Source organism: Emys orbicularis, chromosome 3 (assembly GCF_028017835.1).
Source record: "Emys orbicularis isolate rEmyOrb1 chromosome 3, rEmyOrb1.hap1, whole genome shotgun sequence".
Classification (NCBI taxonomy): domain Eukaryota; kingdom Metazoa; phylum Chordata; order Testudines; family Emydidae; genus Emys; species Emys orbicularis.
In genome coordinates this window covers 35,534,492-35,546,984 of record NC_088685.1, presented here as the reverse complement: position 1 = coordinate 35,546,984, position 12,493 = coordinate 35,534,492, and positions in this window count along the sequence as shown.

The window sequence follows — 12,493 nt, the reverse complement described above, 5'->3', positions numbered from 1 at the left end:
TTCTTTGCCTTGTCAGGTCACAAGCATCCATGCAAATGACTTGTGTGTAAACACACCTGAGTGTGTATCGGTGCAGAACACTCAAACCTATTTGCAGCAGAGAAAGAGAGAGGGGAGGGAGATAGTAAAATTCTGGCTGATCTTGTTTAGTGATTGATAGCTCTGGTTTTATTGGTACAGTGGGAACAGTCAGAGTGGCCTGAGCAGAAAGCAGCTGTTCATTCTGCACTCCTTGAGCAGAATCTTATGTTGCCCTTCAGGCAAGCCAGGTGGTTGCCGATCTTCAGTGGCATCTTTGCTGGAACTCACTAACTCCTGTTTCAGTGTGGGCCAGTCTTGCAGTCCCTCTCCAGGGGCATATACGATTAGCTCCAACAAACTCTCCAAAACAATGTTTGAAAAATTATGCCTGCCTTAAGTGCTCAGTGTTCAGAGGAAGGGGGGGGGGAAATCACAAAGCAACAGCAACCCCAAAACAAACCAAGCTGTGAGGGAAGAAGTGTTCAGGAAAGCTTGGCTGTAATTGTGCAGGTGCAGAGGTTGGGTGGATGCCAGGTCATGCTGGTGCCATAGGTTTTGCATTAACATTTATCAGACTTGAGAAAGTTTCTCAGGAAAAAAAACAACAACCCACAATGATTTTAATATCTGTCAGCTGGCAATGAATTTCATAGTGGAGAGTAAAAATCTTCGGGCATGGTACATACTGTCACTGGAGCCCTAACGGTATAAAGGAAACATGCCTGCAATAGTGGTTCCTTTGGTTATTTTCGTCTGCATCTGACAGATTAGCAACATGATGTATGCTCACAGAAAAGCAGATACAGTTTGTTGCTAGAATTGAGCAAAATCTTGAAACACTGTCAAGGTGTCCAAGGGTCTTGATCCATCTGTCATTGAAGTCAATGGAAAGACTCACATTGACTTGAAAGGGAGTACAATTAGGTCCTAAATGACAATGGAATTAAGATTGAATATTGAAAAAATTATTAAAAGTAAAAAGAAAATTGATTTAGAGAATAGGCAGAAAGGGATAAAAGTAATATAAAACTCATCATAATATACTTGTACTGTATGTCTAAAGCCATTCACCAAACTAATACATTGACAAGATGCGGTTCTCATTTCTATTGGTACATCCAGAGTAATTCTGTACATCCAGAATAATTCTGTTGATTTCACTGGAGTTATTTGGGATTTACATCCTTGTAAATGACAGCAGATTTAGGCCCTTATGTGTGTGGCTTTATGTGCCCTTATAGATCAATTTCTTAAATATGCTGTTGTGTTTCAAGGTGAATTAATTTTTTCTTTGTGAACATGTTGTGCAATTAAGGGGAATACAAGCAAGAATTAGACTATTATCTAACCAGATTTTTGGCTACCCTGGTTTTAGGCTCCCTGACAGGTTATAACAAGATCCCTGTCCAACTGCAGTTGGGACCAAGTGAAAGGAGGGGACAGAAGGAGCCCTCCCTCTACTGAAAATCCTAATCCTGGGCCCCTGAAAGGAGCAGATATTGTGCCCAAGTTGTGGTTGAATGTACGTTCTTTGCCCAGAAAGGTTTCCACACAAATCCCCCTAAAATTCCCCCAATAGCCAGTCTCTCCTACCTGGGGTTTCTTCTTCCTCTGGTGCTTCTGTTCTCTTTCCAGGTCACCTTTAGTAGCTGCCTATGCTCAGAATCCTTGTTGCTGTTTATTTTGTGCACCCCTTCAGTGACAGAATTTGTGACCTCAGGAGAAAGCACCTGGGAAGGACAGACCTGACAAGGAGGCAGCTTGTTTACTTTGTGGAATTCTTGTTGCCAAACAGATAATGTCTTTTTCATTTTGCACCTTCCTTTTCCCAGAAGGGATGGGAATATCAGACTGCCTGGATGGTTAAACTACTTTACCTGAAAAGGCAACTGTAGTAAAAGCCACATCATTATGAGCCCAGGTGAAAGATGTGTTACTAGAGTTGGTTAAAATAACAGGAGTACTTGTGGCACCTTAGAGACTAACAAATTTATTAGAGCATAAGCTTTCGTGGGCTACAACCCACTTCTTCGGATAATTTTCAGACAAAACAAGGTTTTGGACACAAACCAAAAATGCCAGCTTTCAGACATCTCTATCTGTGATCGTACTGTATATCTGTAAGGGGAAGGGTAACAAGTCCTCTCTTGTTTATGTAATTTGATTTTAAGGCTGTCCTCTCGAATGACATCGGATAGTGTTTGTTCTCCAAATTGTATACGTTTCAGAAGCATCATTTCTTCAGTCTTTGGATGAAAAATGCACAATTTATCCCTGCTGGGTCAGAATGATTAGTTTTTTTTAATTAGATATCAAAAAGGGACCCCATTCACATACATTCAGTTGTGATTTACAATTGTTTATTTACAAAGTGAGCAATTTGAAATAAAAGACCATTCAGAAAGCAGGGCATCTGTAACTTGCACATTTATAACTGAAGGTCACAAATTACAAATGATTTAAAAGTCATACTGCCAGATGATGTAATTTATTTTAATTATTATTTATTTGTACTAGCATAGCACCCAGGAACCCTAGTCATCGACCAGGACTCCATTGTGCTAGGGGCTGTACAAACACAGAACAAAAGATGCTCCCTACCCAAGAAGCTTATAATATAAGAATAAGACAAGAGAGAACAGATAGATATAGAGATGGGGAAGTATAAATAAACAGTGAGACCGTATTGGTGAGCATGGTAAGCGGTGGTCTTTGCTGAATTCCCACAAGCTCCTCCTCTCATGTGTGTGTGTTGCAAATCAAGGTTTATTTAACTATGTAGAACAGTGCTGTTCAGTCTTTAACAGTAGGTAGTCACTTCATCAAATGGATTTGCAGAGGGAAACAAAATAAAGTCATTCTGAAAACGAGTTGCAGTATTTGCTGTAGTATTTGTGCATTATTGCATCGTTGCAATTTAGCATAATTATTTATTGATGCAACTTCATCTTCTGGCTCCTGGAATGGAACAATCTCTTCTGTTCTCTCAGTCCTCGTTAATGCTGAACAATTTTTTTCCAGACTCATCATTCACCCTATATGTTGTCTGTGGACACAGATGGATAGAAAAAGGTCTTCTGCCTACACTCTCATAATTGCTTGGAGTGGAGAGAGGGGAACCACTTTTATCGGTGGGAGAAACTTCACATCTCCTATTCATTCTGCCAGCAGTAGCGAGAACTGCAGTGGTACCCACATCATAATTCTATTTGCCCACATTGCCTGAGTGAGCATGTGAAGCGTTGATTAGATGCCTACCCTCTGTGAGAAGGATGATCAGTCACAAAGAGTTGCATAAAATTATAGAGCAGCAGATTATATCTCACTGGTGTAAACACATAAACAAAGAAAGGTAGGTGTCATTAGTCCCATTTTACAGAGGAGGAAATTGAATCATGGGGAGGTGAAGTAACTTCCCAAGGTCACACAACAAGTAAACGGTAGTGTCTCATGATTTCTGGTCCCCAGTTTTATCCAGTGAACCATATTGTCACTTTAAGATTGAAGATCACTTCTGGTTGTGACTGTAGTTCCCGCCAAAGTGAGCAGAGCGCTGCAGAGTGGTTGTAGTTCACCCAGTGTGAAGATAGACTGAAGAAGTATACCTTATTGTTCCGCAGCTGGGCAATTGGCCTTGTCTGGGCATTTGCCAAGGAAATGAGGTGTAAATCCCAAGATGTATTCAGAGGACAAAAAGAGAAGGGAAAATACACAGACCAAAGGTATTGTACTAATTTACTGGTAGAGTGAATGGAAATGTATAACCAAACACAATATGCAAAGTGAGGACTCAGACTGAACTCTGCAATTGACTTGATCAGTCATGTATTTCCTTTGGTGGAAATAGAAAGTCTTTTCAGTGACTAATCCTGAAATTCACTACAGCTTTACATCAGGCCTCAGGGCAGTAAGTACCCTGTAACTCCCTTGAACCAAAATAGATTCAAATGACATTGCATATTACCACCCCAGACCCACTCCTGCTCTGTTTTCATCTGTTTTAAGTGCACTGAACTGCACAGTCTTTCAATGCAGATTTTATGTGTGTGACATCTTAGCCCACACAATCCACCTGCTTCAATCTCTGTTTCATTTTAAACAATTATTGTGGGTTTCTTTAAATAGCAGCACAGATGCTGGATTATTTACTGAAGCATTAAGCAACTGAATAGTTATGAACTGGCTTCTCTGTTCAGGTAAACGTCTTGCCAGCTGTCCAAGTGATGTCAGATAGGCCTTTTGTCTCTCAGATGAGGTACTGGAATTTTTAAAACCAGGAAGACAAGAAGAGTAGAATGACTGCTTCTTTCTTTCTTTCTTTGGTTTTTATATTCAGAAACTGAAAGGAGAAAAAAATCAAAACTGAGTAAAAGAAATTAAACTGTGGAACTCATTGCCAGGAGATGTTCATGAGGCCAAAAATTTGAGAAGATTCAAAGAAGGATTGGATGTTTAGCCAGATAACAGAAATATCCAGCATTGTTATAGTTAATGCTAACAAAAAGTATTAGAAGGAGCTTAAGGCCAATCCCTTAGAGATCAGGATGAGACCTTCACGGGGGGGAAGATTACCCCACAACTGCTCTCTGTGGTGTTTCTTGCCCCTTCCTCTGAGTCAGCTGATATTGGCCACTGTCACAGGCCAGATACATCTATATGTATAATGTGCATAAGCTACATGATCATAGGGGACTTCAATTTGAGTGATATGTGCTGGAGGTCTCATTTTACCAGAACTAAAACAAGCTTGGAATTTCTTAATATTATAGATGACAGTTTCCTAATTCAAAAAGGATTGCATCCAACAAGGGGGAATTCTGTATTACACCTTGTCTTGACAGATAAAGACAAACTGATCACAGAACTAAAAAATAATGGTAACTTAGATATGAGTGATAATGACTGGATCACATTTACAAAGTGCAAACAGAATAAAGTCTGAATCGAATATAATTCATGCTAATCAACATGGATTATGGAAAATAGATCCAGTCAAACTGAGTTGATAGCACTTTTTTTATGAGATTACAAGTTTGGTTGATAAAGGTTATAGTGTTGATGTAATATATTTAGACTTCTGTAAGGCGTTTACTTGGTACCTCATGACATTTTGATTAAAAAACTAGACAAATATGAAATTAGCATGACATGCATTAAATGCATTAAAAGCTGACTAACTGATAGGTCTCAAAATGTAACTAAACAGGGAATCATCTAACAGTTGCATCTGTAGTGCAGTCCCACAGGGATCGGTTCTGGGCCCTATGATTTTGAACATTTTTATTAATGATTTGGAAGAAAATATAAAGTCATCACTGATCAAGTTTGCAGATAACACAAAAATTGTGGGAGTTGTAAATAATGAAGCGGACGGGTCACCGGTTTAGAGCAATATGGATCACTTGACAAGCTGGGTGCAAACAAACAATGTGTTTTAATATGGCTAAATGTAAATATATGCATTTAGGAACAAAGAATGTAGCCCATACTTAAACAATGGGGGATTCTGTCCTTGGAAATAGTGACTCTGAAAAAGATTTGGGGGGGTCATGGTGGATAATCAGATGAACATAAACTCCTAGTCCAATGCTGTGACCAAAAGAGTAAATGAAATGCTTGGATACATAAACAGGGGAATCTCAAATAGGGGAAGAGAGGTTATTTTGACTCTGTTTTTGAAACCAGTGCAACCAATGCTGGAATACTGTGTCCAGTTCTGGTGTCCACAGTTCAAGAAAGCTGTTGATAAATTGGCGAGGCCTCAGAGAAGAGCCATGAGAATGATTAAAGGATTGGAAAACATTCCTCATAGTGATAGACTTAGGGAGCTCAATCTATTCATCTTAACAAAGAGAAGGTTAAGAAGGGGATTGATCACAGTTTATAAGTACCTACATGGGAAACAAAAATTTGATAATAGTCTCTTCAATCAAAGATCCGATGTCTGGGAATCAAAACTAAACAAATGCAGATGGGAAACTAGACAAATGCAAATAGGGTGTAAACTTTTAACAGTGAGGTTAATTTACCATTAGAACAACTTACCAATGATTATGGTGGATTCTTCATCACTGATAATTTTGAAATCAAGTTTGGATGTTTTTATAAAAGATCTCCTTTAGGAATTATTTTAGGGAAGTTTTATGGCCTGTGTTATACAGGAGGTCAGACTAGATCAGGGATCAGCAACCTTCAGCACGTGGCCCATCAGGGTAATTCACTGGTGGGCCATGTGCCGAAGGTTGCCGACCCCTGGACTAGATGATCACAATAATACCTTCTGGCCTTGAAATCTATAAATCTATGACACTGGGCTAGTTGAAGCCTGGGTCTCGATATGCCAATTCCTTTGTTCCTATGGAGGAGTAAGGTCATTATCTGTTGGTCAAACTGTAAAGTTTTGAGTCCAGTTTTACTTGGTCTTCACTAAGCCAAACTCCTACTGATGTCAGCCAGGAGCTTATCCTGAGAGATGATCTCAGGCTTTGGCCTAGTGTGTATTTGATTTTATTACTATTTTAATAATATTTATGCATAGTTTAAATTTACATTTTTATTCTCTTTTCTTTTTAGGAAGAAAGAACTGCCTCTGGACTATAAACGTGCTAGACTAAATTCCTCCCTCATTTACACCCATGGAGCTCCAGTTAAGAATATGGGTCAGGTGGATTTTACTAAGGACAGCATCTAGTCCTACGTTTATAGTACTAATAGATGCTCATTTTGCTTGCTTGACCTTTAATTTGTCCCACCCGTTTTGAAACATGAAAGTGATAGTGACCCTCCAAGTTAGTTTATTCTTAGACATGAGGGACCACAAACATATAGTAAAAGTCTTCCTCACTTCAAACCTGATAACCTGCCTTAGGGAGATATCACAATAGCAGGATGTAAAAATGTAATTGGGAGGAATATGCTGATGGTTTTGAATCCTTTGTACAATGTCAAGGTGCACTTGTGTGTCTGGTACATAATTACCTATTAAGTTACACTTCTGCTGGTGATCCTGGAGCTATTTAAACCAGTGGGCCTCTATCCTTTTCAGGCCATTACATTTAAAAAAAAAATTAAAGATGACAAGATAAACCTGATCAGACATGTGCTGAACATTGTAGGAGATATATAAATCATATAAATCTTTCTAGTTTAGAAACCCAGCAACAGATGAGCTTGGAAGAATGGCCTATATCTTAATTTAATTGCCTGTACACTCAGAAGAATGGTATACACGCATCAAAGTGCTCAAGCACTGGGGAAATGAATGGCTCTGGGTATAAGTAACAGCTACTAAACCATTCCCTTCAAAATGACTGGCTGAAGAACAGCCAGGATCAGTAGTGACTGAAGGCTATCTTACATCAAGTGACCATCTCATGACTGTCTGGAGAACTGTGTGAAATGAAGTACTTGTGATCAGGAAGACACATCTCTAAAACCACCATCAAAATCAGCAGACAGGCAAAGGTTTGAATGAACATGAAAACAACTAGAAATAGGAACATAGGAATTGCCATGTTGGATCAGGCCAGTAGTGCATCAGGTCTAGTATCTGGTCCTGACAGTAGCCAGTACCAGATTTTCTTGCACCTTCCTCTGAAGTAATAGGCACCTGTGAGATAACCTGCTCTTCCAGTCATTAAAAACAGTTTTACAACCTGAAAAATGACGTGGTTCAGATTTAGGCTGAACCACACTGGTAAGGATTCAGCTGTGGCTGCCTATTCTATACCTGGTCTGCATATCCAAAAGAAACTTCCTTTTCCAGGACTATCAATTTGACAATTTTCATGGATACCAATATCACTGTATATTGAAAAGAATATGGAAAAGGTTTATTTGATGCTTTTTACACAAAGTGAAACACTTAAGAGAAAACAATGCTGTTTTTTAAAATATTCTGTTTTTTTTTTCCAGTGGATTGCGTAGTTCTCACTGTCTATTAATATCAGCCTTGGGAAAACTTTATTTCCATATCCAACACCTCACATTCTGTGGTGTAGAAGAAATTGCAGTAAACACAAGCTGCCCTTGTGACTTTAAAATCACACACCTCCCCCTGCTCTATCACAAGCTGACAGACTACAACTGGCCACAGTAACAAGTACTTAAAAATCACAATGCCATTTAACATTTAAATTGCCATCAACAAATTCCTGGCAAACGTTCACTATGGCTGGTGACTTTTCAGAAGCCTTCACACAGTTGATGCCATGTAAAACAAAAAAGTTAACGTTTATATGCATATATTTAGATAAAATGTTCTAAAATTACTTAATCCCACAAAAAATGGCTGCAGTTAGTTTTCTAAGGCTTATTTTAAAATGTTTTCATTGTATTTAGTGCCATTTTAGAAGTCTACTTATTCTTGTGTTTAGGTGGACAGTTTTCAAAACCCATCTGTTATGACCCCTTCTCTTTGGCAATTCTTTTGCGTAATGCACTAGAGGAAGCGCAGTGTCTAAAAGTGATATAAAACAGATTAGTTTGCCCAGCAAGCAAAGCTGTTAAGAGTCATACTAGTGACCTGAAGCAAATTTGCAAAAGAGCTGTACAATAACTGTCTATCCAGAATCAAATGAATTGGGAATCTATGGTATTGTCCTCACAAGTTTATTCTTTCTCTGCCCAATTTTAAAAGATCCCAAGATGGCCTCCATCTGTGTGGGCTCAAATCACTTGTACATGCAGTTCTTTGAACTGTAAATTAAATGTGAAAATGATAGACTTTTCAAATTCAAAGCACCTCACCACACATTATGCTCAATTTGCAGTCACGATTTATTTTTAATACGTAGGCTTGGAAGGATTCTTTTTTATTGGTAAATGTCGGTAACATCGATTTCAACATACACACACATACTGACAAAAATTATTTCCATTGATAATAATTGAAATTTATGGACAAAGTAAGAAAAATGCTGCTTGAGAACACAGAATTTGATTTAAGGATATTTATTTTGTATATTTTGACATGCGATGTTCACAATTTGTGTTTTAACAGTTATAAAGCTTTAACTTTTTGACTCTCCACATCTACTGTTATTAAATAATTATTGACTGATCATCTCATTGTCTGACGCCTCCCCCAATTTCCTGCAACTGTGAACATTTAAATAGAGAAAAATAAAAAATATGTTTAAAGTAAACATCACCATTATCCATCAACATTTAAAAAAAAAATCAAAATCTGCCAAGCCTATCTAGAATATGTGTGTACAGCACCCTAGCACAATGGAACCCTGATCTCTCAATGGGGTCTCTAGACACTACGATAATACAAATCATTAATGATCCTTTTATCATCTGAGCACACAAGTGATCATGCACAAAATTGTGCAAATGAGTAATCACTCATGCAAAACAGTGTGTTCCTAGAGGCCACATTGTAAAATAATTGGTCCTTCATATCTTGCTATCTACCTAACCACTCTAACATCACAAAAACATTTTTAATAAATGTCTCATTTATGGGAGAACTGGACACAATTTTGCTTTCAGCTGCACTCATGCACTGACTTGGAATTTGTCCCGGAGGCAAGATAGGTGGGGGAGTGCCTAGTTTGTGAATCCTGCTGGGACTTAGGCATGGACTTAGGTATGGACTTGCCAAGCTGCTGGGCAGTTTCAGGACTTTGGTGGCTCTCTGCATGCCCAGCTGTCACAGGGACTTCAGTGGTGGAAACTTAGGCACCTAGATACTTTAGGCACCTACAGGCTTAGAGAGCAGCTGAGCAGGAGTTTTGTGAATGCCGGTGCACCTGAATATTGGACTTAGATAGGCATCCAAGGCCCCTTTGTGAACCCCACCCTTGGTGCCTCTTAAACCACTACATTTCTGATGAAGGCTGGATTTGTTAAAAATGTAGCATTCCAGTCCTTTCAGTTAGAGTGAAAGAGTTCACAACAAAAGTGCTTGGAGATACCTCTAGCAAGACATCTTTTATTTCCAAAGTATTTGGATAATGAGAAGAAGGAGAAAACAACCTTTAGGGCCCTTTTACTTCATCATGATGAAATAAAAAGGGGGACTGTAGCGGGGTGGTTACCCCGCTCCTGCCCTGAAGGGCTTAAAACACCAGGGAGAGGGCTGTGGCAGGGAAAAGCTAGGCTGATTGGGGAAGTAGCCACAGCTGGGCTATGCCCCAATCAGGCCCAGCTGGTCCCTATAAAAGGCTGTGAGCCAGAGGCCCAGAAGAAGTCTATCTCTGCGTTCAGAGAGAGAAGGGCCTGGCTGCAGGGATCTAGAGACAGGGTACCTGAGTGGAGCAGGGCTGGGGAAAGGCAGAGGAGCTGGGGAGCTCCAGCCTGGAAAGCCCCAGGCTGCGGCTAAAAGGTACTGGCGGTTGCAGAGGGCAAAGACAGCAGGGGTAGGCGAAGGCAGCAGGTCCAAACCCAACCTTGCCAGTGATAAGTAGGCTGATACTGCAGGCTGTCCCAGGGCATGGGGGCTAGACAATGACTGGCAGTAGCCGTATACTGAGGCGAGGTGGGGATAGTGGGTGGGGGTTCCCAGGGGAGGGGAGACCCTAAGACTGAGGGGTTACTGCCAGGGGGCAGCACCCAGAGAAAAGGGGCACCGGGGTCCTGGGAGGGACACGGGACCAGCAGCAAGGCAGATCACCGGCCTGCAGAGGGCGCTCCAAGGCTGGCAGAGCTAATTCCCAACAGAGACCAGCAGGAGGCGCCGCAGAGGTGAGTCCCGCACTGCTACAGGGACAAAAGACAATTTAAAAAAATCTGTCTAGGTTATCTTTAGTGAGCAATAGCAATCATATCATATAGATATAAAGGGATGCATAACAAGGTTTTACCTGAATAAGCACTGTACAAAGCCTGAAGAATTTTTAACTTACAGGAAAGAGAAGAACATGCTTCTTTAAGCATAGTGGCATCTGTGAAACGGTCAATTTAAACAAACAATTCTTCTTCTTCAAGTAGTGTCCTGGTGGGTGCTCCACTTCCAGGTCCTTTCAGTTAGGACCACTTTTGATCAGAGGATTTTGGTAGCTGTGCCCGTTCTGCCTGCACATGGGCCCCACGTATCCTCATGCCCTGCACCGAGCTATATGGGGCTGCATAGGCGAACTGCCCTCAGTTCCTTCTCAACCGCCTTTGACCTAAGACAGAGTCTAAGCATGTGCCTGTTCTGTAATATTTAATATTTACTTAGATAGTTTATAGTTACTTATCTTTCAATGTTTATAGAGTTGGAACAGTTGTTCCCTTTGTTGCTTCTTGCCTTTTCTCCCCTCAAAAGTCAGGCTAAGACAGACTCGGTACTGAGTTCAGGTACCCAGGCCCAGCTGGTAGAGACTCGGTTGAAAAGAGTTATAAGCCCATCGCTGAACAACATTCAATACCAATATCAAGAAAGTAAGTGGTACCAAAGACTACTAGACCTCCTGTGGTACTGAGGGAATCAGAGCGGACTCACTGCAAGGCCAAGCACTCTGTGTGACTACATCGATACTGAAGCTGTCCTCCACAGGTCCTCTCCAGGACTGGTCTTTGTTACCATAGGTACTGCAAGAATTCAGGTACCCTAAGGACCTGACAGGCTCTTCAGAGACTCCCGTATTAATGAGTGCTGGGGGTTTGCTAGTGTCAAGACTCTGTCACGGACCCATTTATCACCTGAAAACCATACTTCCCCTCATCTACCTTGCAAGTTGAACAGCTTTCCCCCAAGATCACGTGGAAGAGAACTCTTCAGATTCTCAGATCTTGGTGCAGGGTTCTCCTGTCTACTGCAGAACACATCACTCTGCCTCCCACACTGATGTTTTACAGGAGGCTGGACCTCATATGGCACCCATATGGCAGGAACACAGATGGATGTCTCCACGTATGCCTTTTTGCCCCGTACTGGCCTTGCTGGGATCCATGGGAGTTCTATCACCAGAAAATCATGATGAGGTTTTCACACCCCTGAATGAAACAGAGAAGGACCCATTGTTGTCAGGAGCAAGAAGCAAGGGCAGACAAGGAAGTGACACCTCTTGTGAATGTTTCCTCCTCATTACATGAAGCTGTCATGTCTCCTCCATGGTTTACAAGCCCAGCAAACACAGCTGGTGGAAGGACCTGACCAAGACCTGCACAGTTATTCCATTCATTCAGATTCCCCCTACCATAGTGATAACATCATATGTTTTGCATTTGGGTTGGGGGAATACATCTGGGACCTCACGAGGTGCAGGGCAAATGCTTGCCACAAGAGCAGCTTGTGTACATATACCTTTTGGAATTGAGAGTGGTCAAAAATGCTTGCCTTCACTTTCTACCTCCAATCAGATCAAAGTCAGTAGAGATAATGACAGTCAACATGACATGCATGTATTATATCAACCATCAGGAAGAAGTACATTCCCTATCTCTCTGTGCTGAAGCAATAAAACCACATAGTCATCTCAGCTTCTTACTTACCAGGTATTCAAAACACCATGGCACATTATCTCAGCAGACATTTCTT